At 43.0% G+C, this 27,074-nt stretch overlaps 1 long non-coding RNA gene across 1 annotated transcript in view; it reads left to right on the plus strand.

The window, feature by feature from the left end:
* The window catches only part of LOC114021123, a 148,903-nt gene that overhangs the window by 46,771 nt on the left and 75,058 nt on the right, over positions 1-27,074 (plus strand). The window contains exons 5-6 of the long non-coding RNA XR_006286966.1: positions 6,645-6,771; positions 9,983-10,043. This is a non-coding gene — a long non-coding RNA (uncharacterized LOC114021123). The remainder of the gene's footprint in view (positions 1-6,644; positions 6,772-9,982; positions 10,044-27,074) is intronic.

Genomic DNA, 27,074 nt, shown 5'->3' on the forward strand with positions numbered 1-27,074 from the left:
CTATCTCTAAGTACCAGCACATCATTTCCAAATTGATTCTCGTTTTAAGTTGTTAATGCAGCCCCAGACTTGGTGGTTAATAAATAAGTAAATATTTAAGTAAACATCAGAGCTTAGCAAGCATGATTCATCTCTGTGCAAAGGATCAATGCAAAGGCTGTGCTCCACTCAAGCCCTGTTTTGTGGTGGGAAGCAGCACTTAAATGGTGCATAGACCTTGAGCTGGCTCTGTGCACGGGGTTACTTGTACCCTCACTGACTGTGTAATAAGAGGGCGCTCAAGTGGGTAGGGGTAGTCGATTAGCTCATTTGGGACGATCATAATGAGAGGAGAAAACGTCACAACAGGGATAAATACTCATGTCAAATAACAGTAACGAGTATGGAAAGGGTAGATATATAGCCTCCGTCTAAATGGAGGGTGGGTCCTTTTGACGTCACAGAGACAGCTGTTGGCTAACTGAGATTTGGATCTTTGATAGGAAACATTGTTGCTGAGATGTCCGTTGTTTGGATTTCTCATTTTGCTAAACAAGTACTGCGATCTTCTCATTTGATTCCCCCCACTTTTCACAAGCTAAGCAGGGTCAGGCTAGGTCATCCTTTAGGAAGCAGACTTACTAGGAACAGCCATGGTCGGTACCGTAGGAAGTGTTACTGGGGATTTGGTGGGTGATTTTCAAAGATTATAAACAGAAGGGACCTTTGTGAGCATCTAGTCTGACCTCTTGCATAAAACAGGGCTATAGGACTTCCCTGAATTATTCCTGTTTGAAGTAGAGCAGATGGTTTAGAAAAACATTCAGTCTTGATTTAAAAGTTTCCACTGATGGAGAATCAACCACAGCCCTTGGTGAGTTTTTCTAAAGGTTAATTACCCCCCCGTCAAAATTTTGCACCTTATTTCTAGTCAGAATTTGTCTAGCTTCAACTTCCAGCCATTGTATCTTGCAGTACCTTTTGTCTGCTAGATTAAAGAGCCCTCTACTATTAAATTTCTGTACCCCAGGTAGGTGCTTCTAGATTGTGATCAAGTTGCTAATGCTCCACTGTGATATAAGCAACCACCCCTGCTATCAGAGCTGTCGTCTTAGATGAGATGTCAAACAGAGCTGCTGACCACTTGTGCTCATTTAAAAATTCCCCCATGTGAAAAAAACTTCCAAGAGAGTTAAGCCCAATGCCCTGGCTACATTCCAGTTGTGTTAACTATATTTTGCCTTCCCAAAAATTGCCCCTGCAATTTCTGTTAGGCATGACAGTCTTCAGTTCCAATCTGAAATTATGGCCAAAACACAGTTTTTGTACCAGTGTCACAGTGTCAGGTAGAGGTACAAGCCCTCATGCGGGGGTAGTTATACTGGTATAAAGGTGCCTTATTCCACTTCCCATACTGGTGTAAGTAGATTTACACTGGTATTATTTGTCCGCCCTCGGGGGACTACACCACTAAAGCGGCACAGCACCTTTTTGTACACAAATCCTTACGTTATTGTGTAGCGTCACTAGTCACTGTGATGCACTAAACACACCGGCGATGTATGATAGGATCATTTGGCAAAGTGCTTTGTGATGCTTCAGAATGGAAGGCACTATCATACATGTGCCCAATCCAGTGTCTGTAGAAGCCATTGGAAGCATCCTGATTCAGTGGGCACAGGATTAAGGTCCATGATGCTACTGTTAGGGTGATTCTCTCTCAGACACGCTTTCTCTTTGTATCATTATCCCTCCCTCCCTCTCCCTCATTCTCTTTCTTACTCCAAGGACTGTCCTTGTCTTTCACTGACTAATAGTTCAGATCTGCTCGGGAAGGGTATCTCCCCTAGGATAGTACATTTCCACCCTCTTAACCACCTTTGACTCATTTCCTTATGAACATGCCTTGGTTGATCTTTAAGCTTGAAAAGTCCTTCCACTCAGTCTTATTCATTAGAGGGCCTGTTCTGCTCTCACTTTTGCCAGTATAAATCTGAAAAGACTCACTGAAATCAGTGGAGTCACACCAGTGTAAATCGAGTGTAAAAGAGGAGAACCAAACCCTCGGCTTCCTGACTACATGATTTACAGGTGCAGCCAAGTGGTTAGAGACCTGAAGGACACAGGGCTAGACTGTGATTGGACTACACACCTGTGCAGTGGAGTACAAGGCAGTACAGACCTTACAGCTCTATGCAGCCTTCCCAGACATTGGTTCTGGGTGTGCAAAGGTAAGCAGGGATATGCACTCACTCCTTCCCTGCGACAGGTGGATTGGGAATCAGCTCCCCACAACCTCCCCTCCCACACACCTACATCACTGGCCAGCAGAGCTGATGCAAAAGATGTCGTAATTTATTGCTAGTATAGGCCAGCAGCAAATTCCTACCTCCACCCCCGGGAGCAAGGAGGAAGCAGGAAAGCATCATGACTCAGAGGCATGTGACTGAGTCACAGCGTACACTGCTCCTGGGGTGGTGCCATTTACACACATCTCTTGTTCAAGGCTATGACTGAAGTCACAGTCTAGGCCCTGAATTTATCCTGCAATTGTTTGCATGCCCACAGTTATTTGCGGGTACAAAGTGAGAGCCTGGGTCTAAAAATCCAACTTCATTAATACCCTAACAAACAGCTCAAGGCAGGTGTTTAGCAATATCAAGATAATCAACCAGCCATTTATTACAGTTCAGGAAATATATTAATTAAATGTCTCTCCACTCAGTACAGCATGTGTATGTCTTCACTTCACTGTGTCTGGAATCCTTGAGGTTGCATGGGAGCATGTACTGTTCAATTTCAGGTAATAAATCAAGCGGCTGAACAGATTGCACTGAAAGGGCACAAACTGACCAAGAATTTTGCTCAGAAAAGTAAGCATCAGCACAGCCAAAGTGAAACCTTCCAAGCAAATTTGCACTTACCTCAAATCCAATTATTCCCTCAAGGCAATTGAGTCATCTGAATAAATGCAGGTCACTTTACCTTGGCTAAACAACAGCTTTGCTATTATCGGAGCCAGACACATAACAGTTACAAAATGCACTTGAAAGTCTCACTGGTAACAAGATGTCAGGTTAAATGAACCAGCTAGTCTGATGTGCTCTGGGTAGGATTCAGGATGCTTAGTTAGATGGGGCCAGGGGTCTGCTAAACTGGTTCAGTTCCTTCAATAGGATTATGGTATGCAAATGAACAGAAGAGTTTAAGGAGGAAGAAGATGAGGAAGTCAGGGAGAAGAGATGACTTCCTAGTGATATGGAAAAAAATCCCACCCTTCAACCTTCAGGTGCTCATAGGACAACAGGAGAGAATAGTGAATGTGGAGAGAGGAGAAATACAGGGAAGGGGCCGGCTAGTTTCTCTCCCCATTTCTGATGCTAACACTTTACACTGCAAAAGCAGATATGGGGCCTTAACTCACAATCCCAGATGCAAACACCTTTCCAAACGTCAGGAAAGTTCCAATTCAGATATTGAACTGAACTATACTGCAGGGGTGAGTCCTGTCTCAGTATTGAAGTCATCCGATAGTTAGACATTCAGAACAAACACTTTATAATGTCCTTGTAGCTCACTTTATGGCACTTTGTTTTACCCAACTTCAGTTTGCCAGACAACGTATGGGCTTTCAAAAGGGCCAGTGGAGTTAGAGTGAGTTATTTTGTTAAGAGGAAAGATGGTCCAGTGATTAGCACACTGGACTTGTAAGACCACAGTTCAGTTCCCTAAGAGAGAGCAAGATAGTTGTCCATCTGCCTTAGAAATTCAGTGGGAGTTATCTATCTATCTAAGTTCCTTCGGTACTTATGTGATCCTATCATTGCAGTATCTGAGCGCCTCACAATCTTTAATGTGTTTATCCACAACACCCCTAAGAGGCAGGGCAGTGCTATTAGCCCTATTTTAAAGGTGATGATCTGAGACTCACAGATACTAAGTCACTTGCCCAAAGTCATACAGTGAAACTCCAACCCCAGAAACAATGTCTTGCATTTTGCAGGTCTGATTCTTTTGGTGTCAGTGGAAAGCTTCCCACTGATTTCAGTGAAGACTGGCTCAAAACCCAATTTACATTTATCTCTTGTACATTGCTGTGTCTGCCATTGCCTTCAATCACTCTTCCTCCACCAAAAAAATCTCCCCACTAAATAAATAAATCCCCACATTTTTGGCCACAAATGGTTGCTCTAAACAAGTAATTAGGTGCTGGATTTAAAAGCTTAAATCCCTCTTCCAGTATGAGTCAAGCATGCATTTTGTATTAATCACTCCATTACTCTATATGGTATATATTTCCGTAGGAGATGAATCAGAGGAGAGGAACCTTTGCCTCATCTCCCCTCAAACCAATGAAGAAAGAGAGGTGGTTTTTTTTCAATGGTGGGTCAGTTTACAAATGTGTCCTTTACTGGGTGACTCATAAACATTGATACATTTCACAGCAATGCAACCACAGAAGCATTTCTAAATCTAAGCCAGCCAGAGATAAATAGAGGAATGAATGTTCATGCCTGTAATAGAAAGAAGAATGGAAATGCTACCTGCCTCCATTTAGGACCTAATCCTATGATTTCCTGAGCACCTCTTGGGATCAGTCCCCTAATGTACTTCCTGCACTGTGTGTGTTATGTTTAATTAATTTCACCTGCATCCTAAGTACAGGAGAACCCTTTGTTTCTGCTTAGAACCTATTCCTAAATCTGATTTGAATGTTGTTGGATTTGTATTCTGTTTAGGAGAGACTGTGAGAAAGATGCAGAGTAAAAATTTTGAGTGAGAAATGGAATTTTTGTGGGGAGAGGGGAATGGATCGTCATTTCCCTTGAGGTGATTGAAGAAACAATTAAACAAGCAAAAAAGCCAACCCTTTTTTACTGTTTTTTCTCTGTTTCCAAATTTTTGAAAAATTCCATTTTTTTTTTCAAATGAAAATGTTTCAGCTGTAAAGCTGTTGGGAATTTGTTTAAAACTTGTGCACAGAAATTGTCACCGGCATTTTTCAATTTTTTTGTCAAGATTTGATTTTTCAGCAGAAAAATCTGGAGTCAAAAAATCAAAATTTGAAAAATGTTGGCTCTTTCCCCAGAGCTGACAGATGGGGGTCTGTTAGTCTTCAGTGCAACTGAAATCACTGTATTTATTCCTAGGGTATTAAGGGTTAAAAGTTTTAAGCATGGAATCAAATGTATGGGCCAGATCCTCAGCTGGTGTAAACTAGTGTACGTCCTTTCAAATCACTGGAGCAATGTCATTTTACCCCAGCTAAGGAACTGGCTTCATGGTTTTCAAAGAAGTTTGTAAAGAACCCAACAGCTGATGAGGTGCAGTGACTGTTGCTGCTAAGACCAGTGTCCATTCCTGTAAGGTTCTTCCTCTAAACAAATTCTTAGAGGTTTTGGTTGTATTTTTATTAATAAATACCCTGCATTTAGTTGTCATCTGTCAATCTGAGGACTCCCAAAATGTTCATGATCTTTCTAACAGGAACATATGTTTTTGTTAAAATAATAATAATTATAAATAATGCAGCTTTAGAGGGCATGGGGAAGGAAGATTTAGGGCAATGCTGTTGTTAATTAGTAATTATTTGTACGGCAGAAGCGTCTGGAACAGCTGGGATTGGGCCGCTGTTGTGCTAGGCAATGTACATATATGTAGCAAGGGACAGTCCCTGCACCAAAAAACATAGTCTAAAGGGCAGAATTTCTTAGTCACAAAGGGTAGGTAGGTGCCAGGTTCCCATTGAAAGGAAATGAAAATTGGGTGCCTACCTCCCATCCGAGCCTTTGAGAATCTCCCCCTAGATCAACGAGACAGACGAAAGGGCGGGATAAAGGGGAAGTACCATTATCCCAATTTTATATATTGGGTACTGAGGCCCAGAGATATTAAGGGTGAGCTCTTCAAAGGAACCTAAGGGAGTTGGTTGAAATTCAGAGACTGGATCCCTAGATTCCTTTCGAAAATCTCAGCCCCAGTGACATGTCCAAAGTCACACGCTGAGTCTGTTTTGGAGCTGGGTTCAAACCCATATCTCTGGAGTTACAATCCATTGTCTTAACCATAAGACCATTTTTCCTCTCTATAGGATTAAAGCTTTAATTGTACAAAAAGTGGTAGGAGATCTTCAATGTCCATGCAAAGCAGACGAGGGCTTTGGTTTTTGTCTGCCACATTAATCTGGATGAAGCGCAATTTAGATTTTAAAAAAAATATATATCTAAATTTGTGGTTGAGATGTCGAGCCATTTCTCTTTCTTATCCCCAGGCAGTTCTCCCCACCCTTCCTGCCTCCAAAAAAGGATCCTGCCTAATTCTTTGCACCAAAAAAGCGTCTTTCAGGATCAATGTGAAACAGTTACACCAGTGATCTCTACGCTTTGAGGAGAGAACTGAGTAGCAGTAGCTCTGCTTTGACAGGTCTTTGGAGGATTTCAAGGAAGTTACACCCACTTCATTCATCATAATCGGCTGTTTAACGCAGAACAGCTCAGTGTTATGAATGAACGGGAACATGTTTTGGCTTGTGGATCAACTCAAAATATAACGCATCACTCATCAAATACCCAGCGAGGTAAAAGTCTGACTTCATTCTTGAAATAGAAATTAAGAAATGTAAGGATCTTTATAAAAAAAAAAATTTTTTTTTTTTTAAATTGCAGCTTTTGTTTCTCTAAAGATCCAGAAACGTTTTCCATTTCCTGATGGTAGACGCGTGAGTCACTGCGGCTGGAGAACGTGGAAGACAAATCAGAGCCTCTGAAGCAAATTTGATGCAACTGAAATCAGGTTGTGGCAGGGTTTGTGTGTTAGTTCTCAACATGCCAAACTCCGGGATTTCATAATGGCGGGGGAGGGGGGTTTGCCTGTGAGGAATGAGATGGAATGGAGCTGCTAGATTAACTGGTTTCCACTCCACTTGGATAGGGAGATAGGGAACATGCTGGCAAGGTCTGGGTCATATCCTGTGTTCCACAGTGGCTTGGATATTCTTGGAGGCCAGAATGGCCCCTAGGGAGCAGTTGCAGCCAAATATAGGTTGGAACGTGCCAATGTAAGTGGTTTAAAGCTCCCTTTGGCCACCCCTTATCCCCAAATCATTCCCGAGCTGAGAGAAGAATCTGTCCCTCTCTGTTACATGATTGCAATCTGCTTATGCTTTCTGTTCCAGGCAGGAACGGGTGCAGCAATTTAGATCCAATAAACACTCACAAGCGATGGCTAAAGCTTGAACTGAATTCGAGCTGAGCCGCTTTTTTGGTAGTTTTGAAAAAAAAATGTGGATAACCATTTTCTTTCTGCTTTCTTGCTGCTTTTCTTCTGGCTTTGGGACAAAATGACCAGAAATAGCAGTTAGCCCTTTTCTTCTCCCAAGTGCTTTACGAAGCATTAACTATTTTCACCACTCCCCTGTGGTGCAGGGAGACATATCACTACCTCCGTCTTAGAAAGAGGTACACTGAGGTACGGGGAGGTGAAATGACTTGCCCAATGAGACAAGACCTGAGATTAAGGACTTGTCTACACTACCGCGTGGGGTCTATCTAAGATACACAACTTCAGCTACGTGAATAGCGTAGCTGAAGTCGACGTTCTTAGATCTACTTACCGCGGTGTCTTCACTGCGGTAAGTTGACAGCTGACGCTCTCCTGTCGTCTCCGCTTACACTCCTCATTCTGGTGGAGTACCGGAGTCGACGGGAGAGTGCTCAGCGGTCGATTTATCACGTCTATACTAGACGTGATAAATTGACCCCCGCTGGATCGATCGCTGCCTGCCGATCCGGAGGGTAATGTAGACAAGCCTTTTGATGTATTTATCCTTACGACACCCTGGGGAAGGTAGGTAGGGTGATCATACGTCCTGTTTTGCCCAGTCCCTTTTTTAAGCCCTATCCCAGCCATCCATTTCGCTTTGGCAAAAAAGGGCCTTTGTCCCCTTTGCTCTTGCCAACTAATCAAGTTGGCAAGAGCAAACGGGACAAATGCCCACTTTTGTCAAAAAGGTGGGGTGCGCTATGGGGGAACGTGCAGGGGGATGGAGCGGAGATGCCAATGCAGGGAGAGGCTGGGCTGGAGCAGGGGAGGGAGGAAGGGTTCCAGTGCGTGGGGGGGCAGGCAGGGTTCCAGCGACAGCCTCAAGTGGTGGGCTGGGAGGGTTCGAGTGACCAGTGACTGTCAGAGGGGGCAGGCCTCTGGCGAGTGGCTGGGGCAAGCCCCGCTGAGGGGCGGGGGCCTTGGGTCAGCCAGACACAGTGTCCCATTTTCCCTTTGGGAAATATGGTCACCTTAAAGGTAGGGAAGTGATGTCCCATTTTACAGAGGGGGAACTGAGGCATAGAGAGGCTTAGGACACACTGAGGCAGTTTATAAGGGCAGTGAGTCTCAGAGCCCGGTCAACTGACCTGGGCTTGCCAGGTTCAGCTGCAGAGCAAAAAATAGCAGTGTAGACATTCGGGCTCAGGCTGGAGCGTGGGCTCTGAAACCCGGCGAGGGGGAGGGTCTCGGAGCCAGGCCTCCAGCCAGAGCCCAAATGTCTACAAGACAACGTGTAGCCCTGCAGTATGAGCCCTGTGAGCCCCAGTCAGTTGAGCCTGAGTCAGGCTCTGAGACTCACTGCTATGGGTGTTTTTTTTCCTCGGTAGTTCTACCCTAAATGATTTGCCCAAGGTCAGATAGGAAATCTGTGGCAAACCTGGAAAAGCTCCTATTGACTTTGATGGGCTTTGGACCAGGCTGTATAACTTGGAGTTTCTAGCTCCCAGTGCCACGTAGTTGTAATAATAAATAATAATAATAATAATAATAAAAAAACTAGAGCAGTAAAAAAAAAAGAATATTGCAGTAATGAATCCTGCCCAAGCTTTTTCATTCTCTAATGCTACTAGAAATATGAGCTTTGGGAATGAAATAATGAAATTTCAGTGAAAACAGTTTTTTGGGTTAGGCTTTAATATTCCACTGTGGTGTTCTTCCCCCCTGCACTGCAGTGTGTTACAAATGGACGAGTTGCTTTGTGCTCATGCAAGGTAACCTGTAAGGGATTGTGTAACAAATATGAAAGTGACTGGCTTTCTGTTATTCATACTCACTGAAATCCACAAAAGGGTGCGGTTCAGCCCTGCACTGAGGGGCCAGCATGATGCCTCCGCTCCGCTTAAGTCCTCGAAATGGGGCTTAAGTCGAACTAAAGTGGCCCATAGACCTGGTGCTGGCCCTCTGAATGGGGATGAATGTCACCCATAGAAAACAGACAAAATAAGTGGTGAAAAGTCCATACGATTTAAAATTCTTGCATTAATTCCTTTTTTGTGGGGGCAGTCTGAGCTTAGATCTGGGCAAAATTTTTCCTTTGAAACTTTCAATGAAAAATGAAGCTTCAGAAACACTGAAAAGCGTTGCAAATTCATGTCCGTTTCGATTCATCTTTTGATTCAAAACAAAAATATGAAAATGACATTTTTGAAATGAATCGAAGTTTTTGGTGGTTCAAAATGACTTTTTGATTCGTGATCTCATTTATTTTCCTTTCATTTTATTTTTAAAAAATTAAGAAGCTTATAAAAGGCTTGAAATCAGAACAAAACATTTTGTTCAATTCAAAAGGATTTTTTAAAACTTTTTTGATTCACCAAAAATTTTGGAAAATTTCGTTTTCATTTCAACCCAAAACAACTTTAAAAAAATTCAGAATTGCCACTGAGCCAAAAAATCCATTATTCACACAGCTCCTTTTGAGCAGCAGTTCTCAACCTTTTCCATTTCACCACCCCCTTTTCCGTACCAGGATTTCCCAGAGTTGCCCTCCCCTATGGCTGGGATCTAGCCAGAATTCTACTCCCCACATTTAGAAACATGAGAAGAGCAGATTGATTGTGACCCCATGACGCCTGTTTGCGACCTCCAAGATTAGACACCCACAGCTAGAGTGAGGCAAAATGGTGGTGTTATTATGGGCTGTCATATACTGCATAGACTAATGTCTGTCTGTCTTTTACAGGACTGTATTTGAAGAGATCAAGAAATAGAGAGCATTTCTTTTTTCCACTCCGGTGTTTAGGGTGAGTAGAATGCCTGATCGTGTACACTGTGCAGTGAAGAAGCATATCTGTATGGTCCGAGGAACCCCTCCCTTGTTCTATCTTTGCTAGGATAATGCCAGGCCTAAGTTAGCAGCAGCGAGGCAGAACATTTGGATTTTGTCACCCATTTCCAAAACTATTGTTCGCTTCCTTTTGGCCCCCCCATTTTTCATTTTAGCTGTATGTTTTCTGGTAGGTTCCAAAAGATGAATTAAATGCCGACCTGATGATTAATTAATATTTTCTTTGTGCTCTGAGGATGGAAAGCCTTTATCGAAATACTTATTAATTATTTTATTTATTATTACATGGGCACATGTTGATGTATTTACAAGTGTAACCTCTTGAAAAATTTGAGCGAGGGGTATAACTAGGAGCAATGAGATACAACATAACGAAGGAAAATATATGTTAAATATTAGGAAACATGTCCTAATGGTGAGATCTAGCTGCTATTATTATTAATTATTATTATTTATTTATGTGTATTACAGTAGGACCCAAAAGCCCCGAGCAAGATCAGGACCTCACTGTGAAAACTGATGTGCAATGTTCAGTGCTTGGGCTTATCTAACTTAAGACCTGAAAAGGGGCTGATTTTCAGAAATGCCAATAACCCCTCCTCTGAAAATCAGGCCTCTCAAAAGTATCTCAGGTTGGGCACTCTCAAGTCGCTTGTGAAAATATAGGCCAAAGATAGTCCCTGCTCTGAAGGCCCATATAATTAAGGGCCCAGTTCAACTTCCATTGAAGTCAATGGGATTCTTTCTGATGACTGCAATGGGAGTAGGTTAGGGCATCTAATAACTACCTGTAGCTGTTTGAAGGGTGTAATAGTATCACTTCAGTGAGAGTTTGGGCCAGGATCCTCAAAGGTATTTAGGCTCCTGACTTCCGCTGAAAACCATGGGAGGTAGGGACCTAAATACCTTTGAGGATCTCGGCCCTTGTCTTGTTTCTGAGAATGGATTTCAGGATTGACTCCCAATGAAGAAGAATTCTTACTTATGATGGCATCAGTACATAGGCACTCAGACCTTGCAGTGATGAGTATGATGTAAGGGCATAGATACAACTAGAAATACTGGAATGAAATGGAGAAAGAAGGAAATTTGGGTTGAATAGCAGGGCAGATTTCCTGATGGTGAGGTCTGTATTACTTGATGAATAGACTTTCAGTGGGAATTGGGCACCTAACATAATTTTGGCACATTTGAAAAGCTCACTCTCAGGCTAAAATTCATTGATTCCAGTGGGGTTCCAAAGATGTGAGGGCAGAAAATGGGCCTTCTTTTGAAATTCACCCTGTGCCTAAAGCCCCCAAAGCACTTGTGCACCACTTAACTATGCATAAGTAATGTAAAGAACTTGTATGAGCTTCCTACACCAAGGTTTTACCTTCAGTCACAATAAGTCCATATCTAAAGTGTTTGAGAATCAGCTCTACGATATTATATATTATCTGTAGACCATTTCTAACGGATGTCTCTGAGTGTTACTGCAATATAAATATTAAGTAGATCTATACCTACCGAATACCACATATGTAAATAATATAAGACAGTCTGTCTATAACATGTGGGTGAATGTGTACTCTGTGTGCGTGCGTGGAACACATGTGCTAGTGACGTCTGGCAATACCCCTATTGATTTCAATAGGCACTGGTGGAAGGCTCCCTGGGTCAGTCTCATAGGCACCCAACTGAAAGTGGCCTGATTTTTAGAGGTCCTGCCGCCCTCATTGTCTTTAGTGGGAGTTGTCAGGGCTGAAAATTTCTTAAAACATCAGGCCACATACATCTGAGACTGCTGACTAGATGTGGGGGCCTCACATGGCCTGTTGGTATAGCATAGAATTTAGACATGAGAAAGAGCCGCTAGGTCATTTCTCTGCCATTGGCAGTGTTTATGAACCTGGGTGGGACGGACGGACGGTCGGTCGGAGACACACACACACAGTGTTTTTGTGGTTAAATTTCCTTCCTTCCTTCCTAGAAACACTAAGGGAGGGATTCTCACTTCCATGCCATGACCTTTTTATAGAGCCACAGTGTACAGGGGCCATAGAATCTCCTTAGGTGCTGGGTGACAATTTCCATGGCGCAGTCATTGGATGTGGGATGCTGCAATCAGAGGTGTGACTGCAGAACATCTAGACATACCTGAGCTAGCTTTGATCTAGCTAATTTGAATACCAATAGCGGTGACGCTATGGCTGCACCCGTGGCACCTTGGTCCTGGGTGGGCTGAACAGCCTCTGCTAGCTTCACTGCTATTGTTACTTTAGCTAGCTAGACCAAAGGTAGCTTGGGTGTGTCTACACATGCTGCAGTCACACCTCTGATTGCAGGGTAGACTTACCCAGAGGTTGTCCTACAAAGGCTCCTTTGCAAGCCCAGAAATGGAAAGGCGGTCTGTATGCAGCAGCTGGAGAGTCCCTTTAATTTACACTGCTATGGAGATTCTTGGCAGCTGCAAAGCAACCCATGGGCAATTGCAAGGCTGCACCATAATTTAGAGCAGCTGCTGGCTGTTCTAAATTATGCCGGTGGCCGCACTGGCCCCTGCAAGCAGCCCAAAACTGGGAGGGCGTAAAGCCACCTTTGTCCCATGTCCCCTGACTGCACCTGCTGAAGAATTCCGGCCTTTGATTATTGTTGTTCAGTCCCCGACTGTAAGAGTCAGCAAACAGCAGGGTCACGAAGATCCGTGACTGAGCATGAGCAATTTATGACTGAAACTGAAACAAAGCTGACTCGCTGTCAAACTGATGTTTCCCTGGTGCATGCTCTTTGCTGATATTATTCTTTGCTTGTAAATTCTCAGATTATTGCAGGAAAAAGGGCATGCAAAATTAAAACTCTACTATATAGAGGAAATATGAACAAGGTGTGCAAAAAGTTAGAACCAGCTGGGTTTATGGTGGCGAATTAGATATATCTTGCAGAAACATAGCTGCTTTGTATTATGTGCTCCCATCCACGAAATACCGTAACTATGCTGTCTCTGTGGCACTCAGAGTTTAATGTGTTTTGAATAATATATCACAGTATTGTGGAATTCTTTGTAATCTAGGGCCTTATTTGCTGGAATGTTTACCCCTTTTCTACACCAATATTATTGTTTTGTTTTGTTTAAAACAGAAAAAACACACAATGGGACTTTTTAAAGATGAGGACCTGTTTTACTTTAAGTGTGAGGCATAGTAAAGTTTGGCTAAGGCCACAGACCTGCATCTTGATCATAAATTTCACAAAGGTCAGGGGCCAGATCCTCAGCTGGTGTAAATGGTAATAATTAAGAATAGCTCCACTGAAGTCATTGGAATTCACCAGTGTAAAACATGAGGAATTTAATTGCTTAGTATTTTGCTCTGAAACAAGTTCCCTGAGACAACAAAAATGCCCATGAAAAACAGATTGGCAGAGGACCTGGGGTTTTTTCACCTTCCTCTGCAGCATGGGGCATGGGTCACTTTCAGTGTAAACTAGTGTAAAGGGTGGATTCTCTGTAACTTGAAATCTTTAAACCGTAATTTGAGGACTTCAGTAACTCAGCCAGAGGTTAGGGGTCTGTTACAGGAATGGGTGGGTAAGGGTCTGTGGCCTGCAATGGGCAGGAGGTCAGACTAGATAATCATGATGATCCCTTCTGACTTTAAAGTTTCTGAGTCTATGAGACATAAAGATATAAGATAAAGACATACAATGCTATCACTATAACCCACGCAGAGTCCTGATGGAATGTACCTCCTAGGGGTTAGGAGCCACAAGACAAAATGAAACGGTCTCCCATGTAAATCCAGGTGGTTGTGATATGGATTCCTGTGGGACCTTTTCCATGGAGGCTGCCTCCGAGAGTTGATGTACTGCATTTGCTGCAGCCAGGGGAATAGAAATCTCTATTATGACGCTTTGGACTTACTCCATGCACTCCTTTTTTTTTTTTTTTTTTAGCCATCTATAGCAATACCAATCATCTGAGCCTGTGTAGTCATGGTGGCTTAAACTATGCCCCTGGTGGTGTCTTGGGGCAAACAGAGGGTTAAAAATTGGGGGGAAAGGCCTGGGGAGAGATATGGACAGGGTTAGTGAGTACCCAGAATCATCTGTACCTTGGTAGAAAGAGGATGGGGCTGAGATAAACTTGGTCCCTCCATAAACTACAATCAACTGGGAGATGCATGGGGCTTGGGCATAATATATTTGTTCTCTTCCTTCACATGGGTGGCATAGAATCATAGAAATGTACAGCTTGAAGGGACCTTGAGAGGTCATCTAGTCCAGCCCCCTGTGCAGGACCAAGCACACCTAGGACATCCATGACAGGTGTTTGCCTACCTTGTTTTTAAAAACCTCACAAAGAGGGGAGAAAGTTCGGGGTCATACTGAGATCAGTCTAAGTGGGAACCTATACTCTTTCTCTAAAGCAGTGATTCGCAACCTTTTTGATACCAGGGATTGGCTTGCTGTCTTCCTAACCTGTGTCAGGGAGATCTCAGGGACTGGCGAGGAGGCTGCCATGGACCAGCATTGGTCCACGGACTGGTCATTGAGAAACACTGTTGTAGAGAGCAACAAAGCATATGCTAATAAGGTTATTTGTGAGCAGCTCAAGATTGTAATATTTAACATGTTTGTGTAAGAGAGGGGGTCTCAGGTACATCATTCCAGTCTGGATTTCAAATTCCCCAATATCTGAGGATGTCTCGTTGGGATGGTCTGTAGAGAGAGGTCCTTATCATAACTTTGGGATCAGGGTCGAGATTTTGAAGCACACACAAAATTTGCATGCATCCACATTCAATATTACACTCTGGACCATTTAATTCTAATGTTTGAAACTGCCTCTCCCTGAAGACAGGGGAGTTAGAGTTCAGACTTCTGCTCTGGGCTCATCTCAAAGTTTATATGTTTCGTAATTTGATTGCTGGACCCAATGAACACACCAAGTATCTAAGATTATTTTGTATGGAGTATTAAATGTCTGGTGTGGTATACTGGGATACTTTGGATATATCCTTCTAAAGACTGATATGCCAGAGTAGGAACTTATAAACAGTCACTGCTGTGCTCGATGCAAGTGCATAATAATTGAGCTTGCATGAAGCCAGAAAAAACCCAGGAGCCTTTTGGTCAGACTCATCCTCATCCCCTAGAATATTGGTTCTCTCACTGATGTGTTGGGAAGGGCTGTCATTAGCCAACTCTTTAAACTCACCCAATAAACTGAAGGAAGTTTTGGAATGATGTTTGCCTGTCATCCCATCTCTGGATACTGCTCTGTCATCTATGCCAGAGATTCTTTGTTTCTGGGGCTCGTAGGGCAATTGTATTAGATTGTACTGTGTGTTAAAATCATTCTCTGCTGCCCATCACCATAATGGCAGAGCACCTCCCAAGAACTAAAAATAACAAAACCGTATCAGTATTACTCTTTCGCTTCCCAGCAGATACTCCTATGTTCCTTGATTAGACTATTGGGGCTTTTGTGGTTGTGAGAGCATCTTAAGTAGGAGGAGCCAAATTGGTTTTGCGTTACCAAGCACGTCCAGTACTGTCAAAAAGAATTCCCTAACAATCCCACCCAGACCCTCCAACACGGTTTTCAGACACCTTGCGTTGCAGAGCGCACAAGCAGAAGGCTGTGTTGCACTATCAACAAACTCTTCAGGGACAAAGTGTCACCACTTCCAGCAAGTGTGGTGGTCTTAGCGTGACTGTTTGGCAAGTAGTGTTGCCTCCCTCCTTGGCTGTGCTGAGGAGAAAGCATTTTTGCTTTGAATGGGAAAATGCCATGAACAGATTCCATGAATAGATTCCTGGGCTGGGACTCAGGCAATGTAGGTTCAATTCCTGGCTCCCCTATCAACTCCCTGTATGGCCTTGGTCAAGTCACTTAATCACTTTGTGCCCCAGTTTCCTCATTTGTGAAGTGGGGCTGATACAGAGGTGTTATGAGGATATATTCGTTAACATTTGTGAGGCCACAGATACCATGGGGTGAGGGGCTACAAGAACTTAGATCAATGAAATCTCTCATACACCCAGGTATATATGAATTTTATGCAGATCTCCTGAGTCCCAACCTGGTGCGTCATCACAAGACTGTTTATCACAAGCTAAAGAGGAGATGGTTCTATATTTATGAGAGTCCCTTGTTATAATGTTGGCACCATATTACTAGTTTCAGCTCCCATTTGTATTCCTTCGAGCAATCAATTTGCCGTTGTCCTCTTTTCCCCCACCCATCTAGTAATAAACACTCCAAAATACCATGGGTTGCCGTTGTGGTGAATCCCTTACTTGACGTGAACATTTGCTAGTCTTGTTTCTTTCTGATGCATTTCAATGCAAAGAAGAGAGAAAAGTATCCCTTGCTCCTAGTGAAATACTGCATTAGCATTGGTTATTTTATCGGACGTGTCGCTTTAAACGACGCCTTTGCCATCTGTTCTGCCTGCTAATTACAAATGCAAAGCAAATGTAACTCACATCTGCTTTGTTTAAAATAAGGGAGACTGCAGTGACTGAACTGTTCCTTATTTGAGCATCACATGCTTCTTTATTTCCCGTTACAGGCCAATGCCTGCTCTTCCTTCCAGTTTGCAGTAATAGGAATTGCCATAATAGATCCGATGAGTGAGCTCCACCTACCCAGTAACTTGTTTCCAACAGTGTCCTGTACCATCTGCTTCAGAGAAAGGTGCAAGACACACTCTACAGTGAGCATTTATTGAGGTTTTATAGGGGACATTCTCCCACTTGCAGAGAGATGAACAATATGACCTAATGTGTCAGCTGTGAGGTTCTGGTTCTAATCTCACTTACAGGGTGTTGATCAGGAGTAACTACTTTGAAGTCAGTGGAGATACCGTAGTGTAAAATCTGTGTAAGATCAGAACCAGTTCCTAGGTCAGTTCCATCTCTGTTTTCTATGGAATGAGGCAGGTTTAGTAGCGGGGCCTCTCCAGTAGCCATGGCAGGAGCTGCAGCAGGTAATAGGTTAGTAAGAGTTGGTGCAGTATTCTGCCGCTGCTTTGTCCATCAGAAGAAGAAATGAATGTTCCTGGCTTCTGAATACGGGCTCAAAGGCTCTTATCCTTAGAGTGGTTCACCAGAAGAAGAGCCATCCCTTTCCTCCTGTGAGTCTGCAGGGGCCACATTGCAAGAAGCTCAGAAAATCACCCCCTTAAATAGGCTCTGCCTACCCAAAGTGTGAGCATTGGCAAAGCTATTTCTGAGTCCGTTTCCACCAAGACTGGTTCATGAGACTAGTTCCTCTTTCGTGTGCATCTCAGGTTGATATGTAGATGGTTGAGCCATCTAGCTGCTGCATCGTCGAGGGTAGCGAGGTGTTGCAGTCCGCCCTCCAATCTTCTAATTGTGCACTCCTCCACAACATGTTTGGTTGTCTGCAGCGCTGCCCTGCAGTGACACTGAAGTTTGGGCTAAGCCAAATTCCTGCATTTCAGCACCCGCTTGGCCATTCCAGTAAACAGCCTTTTAAACCTCGTCCAGAACCTGCAACCCGGATTGCAAACAGGTAGGTGTAAATGGGGGCTTAAGTTCCTCCGCATGCCTGTATCTCTAACCCAAAGTTACTGCTACTCTGCGAGGACATAGCTGTCGGCCCTGATGTGCCATTGTTCATCCAAAATTAGCACTGGACTGGCAGCACTGGACATGAATGCGTGAATGGCTGCTGTAAAAGAATGTCACAAAGTCAGTGGTGGCAAATCAGCAGGGACTGCAGGTGTACGTCTTTTCTTGTGGAGACAGGCAGAGCTTCCTGTGGGAAGCTTATTTGTGCCCGTTGGCACCATTGTCAGTCTTGTGCGCAGCAGGTGGTTTTTTCTCCTCTTAGCCCTCTGTGCAGTTTTGAGGGAGCTAAATAAGCCAACACGTGTAAATTAGAGGTTAATCGTGGTGATTAAGGCAACTACTAATGATCCGGGTAGCTATGTTCATCTCGGAATCAGTGAGATGCGTATGCCAACTTCTGCCCTGGACTGCTGCACGGTATTCCGCTGGAGTGAATATTGTCATCAGGTCTGAGGTTTGTAGGACATTGGCCTCTGCTCCCCAGGAGGTCCCTGCTAGATTCTGGATCAATGCAGTGCAGGAGGTGATCTTCTTTAAGTATTCTAAATGGGACCAGTGTGTTAGACTATACCCTAAATAGGTGACAGCTGGCTGGAGAGGGAGCGGATGATCCTCCACACAGACTGTAAGATGCTGAGTGGCCAGGTGACTGTTCAGACAGAAGGGTGTAGCCACGTCTTACACTCACTTAACTAAGTCTCCACTGACGAAGGTGAGTGGCCAGAGCATCCATGTCCTAGCTAAGCAACCCTTTGTGATCATAAAAAGAAAAGGTGTACTTGTGGCACCTTAGAGACTAACCAATTTATTTGAGCATAAGCTTTCGTGAGCTACAGCTCACTTCATCGGAACCTTTGTGATCATGTAACTCATTACTAACCTCAGTGAGACAGATGCCATCCTTATATACGTCCTCAGTGGCTTTAGCTGTTGGTCGGCAGTGAGTCTATACGTTGAAAAGAACAGAGGGGCTAGTTGGGATCATTGCAGGAGTCTGGAGTCCTAAGCCAGCATCTCTGGTGTCTCCGGCATCTCTGGCTGAGGCATCTCTGTAATGAGACTAGTTGCAAAAGTATCATTGGAAGCACAGACACAAATTGAAGTGACCTAGATTTTGAAAGCTGAGATGAGACGAGACGCTCGCTGTGCTCTGTTCTACGGGGACATGAAGCCAAAAGCTAAGCAGTGAAGCAATTTCTCTTGCTGCAGCACTGAAGAAAAGGAGATTTAGTTCTTTCTTTAAGCAGCTCCTTATCTTGAGCCCTGTTGACCCCATTTGTTTCACCCTTGGTACCTTCAGTCTCTTTCCCATTACAATCTCGAGAGCAGACATAGAAATTACCCTGAGATATTTTTCCCTTCCTAAAAGTAGTTGTAGTTTTAGAAACACACCTGCTTGGCTTCTATCCTCCCTGCTTTGGTATTGAACATGTAGGCACATGCCTCTATCCCCCAGCCATCACTCTCACTATCAAAATCAATGAATTCCTTTTAACTTTACTCTCAGGGTGGAAAAGAAGGGGGTGGTTATGGTGTTTATACCTACCAAAAGAAACCTTCAGGTCGGTAGAGCACTTTTTCCTCTTCATTTTAAAGCTGATGTGCAATCTTGCCTTCCCTTCCAAGAAATTTAGAAATCCTGCAAACTTTTTTTAATAGGAGTTTTCTTAAAGTATTAGGGCAAAGGTCTTCATAGACAAGTCTGCACCTATGCATAGGTAGTTGTGAGTGGGGGGCGGAAATGGTTTTTTTGCGGGGGGTTTTAAAGATCACACTTGGAACACCTATGCCTCCAGGTTCAAATCTCAGCTGACTGACTTAGCCCTTCATACACCTGAGGCAAATACACTGGGTGCCATGCAGTTTATGGTGTGTGGGACTTTCAGATGAGACCTTAAAAACTAGATATGTTAGCCCTGGTAAAACACAGGTCCTAAACCTTCCTTAACTTCAGGGCAATGAGATCTGAATCCAGATCCAAACTCTGTGATTTGAGATCATCTCTGTTAGAAAACAAGGTTCCAGGGCACTTTTCATAAGAGTAGAAGCTTTTGTCTGTATCCTAGGTCTGAAGAATGATCTTATGACTAAAGCATTATAGTGGAGCTCGGAAACCTGGGATAAATTCCTGGCGCTGTTGCACACTTCCTGGGGGCCATCTGAAAGTTGTTCATTCTTTCTGTGCTTCCATTTGTAAAACACAGTGTTGTCACCTCTCATGAATTTATCATGAGTCTTAAAATATTTAAAGCCTCAGCTCCTGGAATCATGTTATTTTGCAAGAATCTCAGCTTTCATATAAAAAAATATAAATTTCTAGCCCTCATGGTCATGGATAAAAGCTTGTACATCTATCTATACCACCATTTGTACTAGTTTTAGGGCATTTTATTACAGAATAATATACAGAGCCAGTTGTACTAATTTTAGGTCATTTTTATAGATCCAGTAACAGGAACATAGGAACATGATAGTTTTTTTATTAAATGTGACTTTTCTACATTATTTAAATCTAATTTTTGAATCCAGTCAGATGTCTATATATATATATATATATAATATTACACTCATAGAGGGTTATATTTTTTATGTGGTTGCAATGAATGGGTGGTCGGAAGAATGAACTTCACATTCTTTTTGCATTACCCAGCATGTAGGTGTGTACATATATTCTCCCCGCAAGGCACATTGCAGGCAGTGGCAGCTCTAGGCCTAAAGATTGGGTGGGGCTCTGGAACTTGCCTGTAACTGTACGTGTGCTCATTAATGGGCTGAGCACCCTCAACCCCCCTTGACTTTAGTGGGAGTCGAAGGTGTTCAGCACCTTTCAGAAGCACCGGGCACCTTGTAGAATTAGGTCCTATAATGGAGGGCACTGTCCAAAAAAACCCTTTAATGCTCTCCTGCGTCTTTCAGGCTATTCCCTGAAGTCCCATTGATGTTGATTTGGAAAATTGCTATCCTGCACTATGTAGCTGTCCTTGCATTGATCTTTCATGGAAGAGCTAGTCTATTAAATAAGCAGCTATGAATAGTGTATAGAGTTGGGATCAAAGAAATTAAACATGGGAAAGATCTGTTATTTCCCATCCATTCTATCTCCTGGTCAGTGCACAATTGTTCCACTGTCAGGAAGCTTTTTCTTGATATTCAGCCGAAAATTTCCTCTCCCTCGTTTCATCTCATTACTCCTAATTACAGTCCCGCGTTAGGGATGAAAGGCAATTGATTTTACTCAAGTCTGTTGGGGAGAGACTGCAACTCCTTGGATGAAATTATTTGTACAAAGCCAGGGCAGGTACGATACCACAAGCCCACCCCATGCGCATCCATTTGTTTTAATTCTTCCACTTCTCTCCATCCCAACTCCAATCCCAATGCAGTCCCAGGCTCAGCATAATTTAGAGGAGCCTACCAATTCATGCTTTGGTCTGCTTCTGGGACAGCACACCTATGAATCACCCCTTACTCAGGGCAGAATATCGTTACAGTCTAGTCTGTGGTGTCTGGAATATGGCCACTGCTCATCAGGAGATGAAAGTGTGCTTATCCCATGGCCAGTCCTCCAAGTCATCCAGTCATCTGCCTTGAAACTGAACTTAAAATCGTACAATAATTATGTCTTTCTCAACTAGACCTGGATTATCTCCTTCACTCTTGGTCTCCCGGTGCACCTGCTGGTCCAAGGTAGCAGCATCACATGCGTGTCCCCTTACAGTGGAACCTTATGATGTACCTACTACAGCAAGCAACAATGCAGGTGTATTTTGTCCAGCATGCCTGATCACTTAAATCTGTGCAGCTCTTATTTGCCTGTTCGTCACTTAGGTACTTCGGTGATGGACACGATAGGAAAAAAAATTACGCTACTCTGAGGGGTTAGCAGCATCAAAGCAATGTGTTACTGCAGAGGAACAGGTTTCAGAGTAACAGCCGTGTTAGTCTGTATTCGCAAAAAGAAAAGGAGGACTTGTGGCACCCAAAACAGGAGGCGCGCTCAGAGAAAGTGACTTAGGCTCCATCCACATCACATTACACAAATCCCTGAGCCAGTCAGAGCCTCCCCTGTTGTCAGACTGTTCTGGTTGTGACGCCAGGTAACTTCTTACACAATAGTACTGCATCCCATTAAGAGAGCATGTGCTAAAACTTGGTAGTCTCGGACACCAATACTTGGATGCCAGCTTGTATGGAATCATTCAAAGTTTTCTTGCTTTCTACTCCATTTTAGAACACAGGTAATTGATTATATGTTATTTCTGGTGGGGGCAGAGGGACCACATTTTACAGCTTTTCTAGATAATCAGCCCTTAAATACAATGCTGGGAATGTGGGGGGCATTTCCCTGCCTCTAATGGGGGTTCATCCTCCCCAGTTTGATATTTAAAAGCCATCCAGCAGCAGAGATGGTTTGCAGCCATGACCAATAAATGTGTCTCTGTTTCTGATGTTGGAATGCACCAGCTTGCACCGAATGGCAGGTAGTATCCAAAAACTTTGCCCAGGGGGAGGTTACCCTCAGACCCCCTGCTAGGGTTTTATCCCCTCATCTTCAAATTACACAGTTCAAACATGTTGCTAATGATACATGTAATGATGATAAAATGTATGTGTGACTGCAAAGAATAACATTAATATAATGATATACCTCTCACTAGGTCCTATAAAAGGAAATCTTAAACATCTGCTTTCCTCTGTCTGGGTAGAAACAGATGTTTTAAGGCCTTGAGAATGAATAGAGTGGCTTTTAAAAGTTCTGGCTTAGCTCACAACCAAAATGAAAACATGGTCTTGGTTCAAGCACACCATGGATTAAAAGTCACTAGAACCTTTTGAAAATATAACACAAAAGGGACCCAGAATTCAGTGTGTCTGTGTTTAAGTGCCTACTATGATGGGTCTCTTATGTAATTTAGGCCTCTAGGCACTGCTGGAATGCTGTTACTAGTAAATCTCCCTTCTTGTGAATTGGGTGAAGATCATGCGGTTAACAAAGGAAACTAAACGTTGAGGTCACTAAAGATATTCAGCGGTTAAAATATTCTGTCACTTTGCAGACAGTGCCTGTTTCTGGGTCCTGATCCAAATCACATTGAAATCCACGGACTCTGAATTACACCTTTGCTGCATTCCCTGACTTGTGGAGGAAGGAGGTGGCTGTGGGGTCTTCAGAACAAGGGTTTATGGCACTGGACAGCTTGGAAGAGGTTGACTGAAAGGCATTACTAGCTGAAGGCTTTTAGTGTTACAGTGCATGAGTGGCACAATGATAATCCCAGTCTATCTGTTCTAGTAGACAAGTGTCCAACATGTTATAGAAACCACCATCACCACTGGCTCCCTTATGGGCACTGAGGCCACTGATTAACTGTACATGGAACCTTAACTGCCGTCTTTTCCGAAGGTCCTGTGTCATTCAGGTTGAGACACATGAGCAGAGTGATACAGGCAAAAATGCTGCTGCCCAGGTTGTTTCTTTCTTTTGGTAAACTCCCAGAGTTCTCCCTAGTGGTCAGTTCATCACATTTCAAAAGTAGGAAATGTGCATGACAATTTAATATAACCCTAAAAGTTAAGGTGGAGAAATCTGGTCTGAAGGAAATAATACCTGCCTTAAACCCATGTCTGTTGCTTGAATTAGATTGGACTCAGACATTTCTGAAGTTCAGTCATTTAAAAAAATAAATGCAACTTTCAATTAAAACAGGAAATAGAAATATCAAAATGCTGAGACCAGATTCTCCTGATCTCTCACAAGATTCACAAAACAAACATGGTCAATGACGCTTTAGAACTTTTTTTTTTTTTAGATGTTTTAGCCAAAGGAAGCCAAACCTCCGAACCTTTTGACGTTCACCTATCGCTGTCTCAGATCCAGTTTAGCGGTTGCTCTAACTGAAATTAATAGGAGAGGTCCAATTTGTTAGTGTCAATGGGGTCAAATTCTGAGCCTGAGGACAAAGCCCAGGTATAAGAGAGAGAGTGAAGCGGGGGACTCAGTCCCCAGCCGGAGCTCACAAGCAGTGGAGTCCTTGTGTGTGCCCCTGCAGTCAGACTGAGAGTAGATACTCTGTTTCACCCTCCATAATAATAGGTAGAAATTCTTATTCATAGAGGTCATTGTGCTTAACAAAGGTAAGTAAGTAATATTATCCATGTTTTATGGGTGAGGAAGAGGAGGCATAGAAGATACATCTACACAGTAATTAAACACCCGCGCCTCCCCAGGTCAGAGGGTTCAGGCTCATGGGGCTTGAGTTGTGGGGCTGTAAAATTGCTTTGTAGATGTTCGGGCTTGGGCTGGAGCTCAAGCTCTGGGACCCCCATGAGGGGGAGGGTCCCAGAGCCTAGGCACCAGCATGAATCCAGATGTCCACACAGCAATTTTTATTCCCACAGCCCAAGCCAGCTGACCTGGACCAGCCACAGCCGTACCACAGGTCTTTAATTTCAGTGTAGACGTATCCAAAGAGGTTAATCGAGTAACCAAGATCAGACAGCCATTTAATAGCAGATCTAGGAATGGAAGTCTCTTGACACTCATCTTCCAACCTATTCACTCATTGGACCACCTCCTTGGGAGCACATGTCCCTTGTCACAGCTTGGGAACCCGAAAGAAAAGTGCACTTGTTCGTAGAGTTCTTGGCTTTATCACCAACTATGTCACACAGACACAGAGTGATCTACTTGGGGGTCTGTTTGTCTGCCTCAGGATGATGAAGGGCTGAATCCACCCTTTGGTTTTTTCAAAGCTGAACCATAGACCTCTAAGCCATCCTCAGCACACTGCAAGCATGTGATCCAAACACAGGTAAAAGTATTATAATTGTGGTCATTCTTTGCCTGTAAGAAGTTCATTCCAAAACGTACTCATGTTTCACCTCTTACATTTCCAGGGTTTTAAAAGTGCAGTAGTGATAATTTCAGCAAGTGAGCTCCTACCTGTGAAAAGTCCCATATCCAAAGCCCTGCATCCAAAGTAGAGCTGGTTGGGATTTTTTTGACGAAATACTTTTTGTCGAAAAATGTCCATTTGTCAAAACCAAAACTATTTGCAGGAAAAGGTTGGTTTCAACTAATTTCCTATTTCGAAAAAAATTGGGGGTGGGGGGGGGTTGGAAATTGTTGAAACGCCATCTTTCAATACTTTCTACATGAAATAGGGTAGTTCTTGAAACTTTTCGTTTCAAAATTGAAGTTAATGTGTAGTAAAATAAAATAAAATGAATAGATCTAAATGGAAATGGAGTGTAGTTGGAGCTGTGTCGGTCCCAGGATATTAGAGAGACAAGGTGGGTAAGGTAGTATCTTTTAAATAATAATTTAAAAGGTATTGGCTGCATGCATGGAACTGAAAGAAAATGTTAATTTCGCCCAAACCTAATGTCAGCACATGCCGGCTACTGTTTAAAGTGTGTGACAGAGGGGTAGGAGAATGGATTGTGTGGCAGGAGAAAAGTCACCTTCAGTGCCCCATTCCCGAATGTCCCCGTTTATTTATTTATGAACACTGTTTTCTCTTTAATAATAAAAAAAAAGGATAAAAAATGCCTTTTCTTTAAAATGCAGTTTATGAATCTGCACATTAGAAAAGAAAAAGGGTTGTTTAATATGTCTGTATGACTTCACAGAGATGGGAGAATGAGCTACTTCATGATGCAGGTCGTCTGGTGGCATAGCCTGGGTCCGACATTGTTAGATCTGGCAGGGATTCAGATGCCTCAGACATCTGCCAGGGGATGTGGGATTTTGTTATAAGGAGTGGGAGAGAGAGACATACACACACAAGAAAGCTAAGGGAGGCTTGCAGCTTTCTACATACGCCCATATAACACTTCCTCTTTAAAATTCCCTTACTACACTCGAATCCTGTATTTTTATATTCAGAACGAAGTGTCCCGCCCCCCCACCCCTCCCCACCCACCACCACCCTCTCTGCCTTTAACTTGTTAAATTTGAAAGATGATATATACACACGGTTTGCTCTGCCAGTCAGCCTGTTTAAGGCTAAGATTAATGCAGTGGATTGGTGCAGTGGTGTCGCAGTGGTGCGTGATCAGAATACAAGATGGAATATAGGGGGAAAAGGCCAAGAAATGTGCCTGTGTTCCGAGTTTACACAAGTCTCCTTAGCAACTTGTCTGAATTTTTTTTTAATGTTGTGTGTGTGTGCCCCAATTCACCGGTGAATAAAACGTTCGTCCAGTTTTTAAATAGCCTTATTTTTTTCTTTCCCTTTCCCTTTTGTTAAATTAATCATTTAAATTGGTGGCATGACTTTTTTTTTTTTTTTTTTTTAGGGAAGGTGCTGGGAGAGGGGAGAAGGGAGGAGTGGGTGCCTTGATAGTTTTTATTGTGACTTCTGGAGAGTTGGTCTCTTTCAAGTTGTTCACATCTCAGCATGTGGAATTACTGTGCTTTCTTCCGATTTGCCACAGAACTGACAGTAGCCCGACACCAAAACTTATTTGGGTTTGATTTGATTTTTTTTATCTATGTATTTCAGACCAGGGTTTGTAAAAAAAAAAAAAAAGAAAAAAAGAAAAAAAAAATTGTGACAAATTGTCTTCTCAACCCTTCTATTCCTCCCCTCCTCTGCCCCCAATAAATTTTTTTAGTTGACTACTGAAGAATAAACCCCCCATAGGAGGGAGTGGCCTTTTAGTGATCAAGGTATGTTGGATTTTTTTAAGTTGTGTGTTACTATGTTAATAGCATGAGGAAGAGACAGGACTCGGGGAGGTGGGGGTGAATGAATTACCCTAGAAATGCTATAACCTTGCAACAACTCAAGGGAAAACAGGTGCTGCCTCCCTTGAGCTGCTTTCAAATCTTGCCGTGTGCTTTTTTTTAAGAAAAGCTTTCCATAGAGGGAAAAAAAAAAAGGAAACCAAGCCAGAAAAAATTTTGAAGGCTTGATCTTGGCTTCTATACAAACAGATGTTGCCTGTCATTCCGTTGTTAAGCAGGCACCAGATTGGAGCAAGCAGCAGTTTAGGAGGAACTGCAGCGGAGTTTGGAAAGTGGGAGGGAAATATATGTATATGTGATTTTTTTTCTGTACTGCACATATATATTCCCCCCCCCCCCGGAATTAACTTTAATTATAACAAGTATATTTTATTTTTTATTTTATTTTTTTATTTGTTTTTTAGTGGGAAAAACAAACCCAAAATAAAACGGAAAAGCACTAGCAACTCTGACCCAAATTTTACCAAAACAGCTTCTTTTTTTTCCACGTAGGTGAACATGTATAGAAAAGGGGGTTCTGTTGGAAAATGCTTAAGGCATTCTCGGTAAGTGAATGTTTCTAATGGACTAGGTCAGGATTCTGTCGTGGTTTTTCTTTTTTTTTCCTGCTGCAAACCCCGTTTCTGATGGTTTGCCACTAAGTTCTCTCTGTAA

The sequence above is a fragment of the Chelonia mydas genome, chromosome 22, assembly GCF_015237465.2.
Source record: "Chelonia mydas isolate rCheMyd1 chromosome 22, rCheMyd1.pri.v2, whole genome shotgun sequence".
Classification (NCBI taxonomy): domain Eukaryota; kingdom Metazoa; phylum Chordata; order Testudines; family Cheloniidae; genus Chelonia; species Chelonia mydas.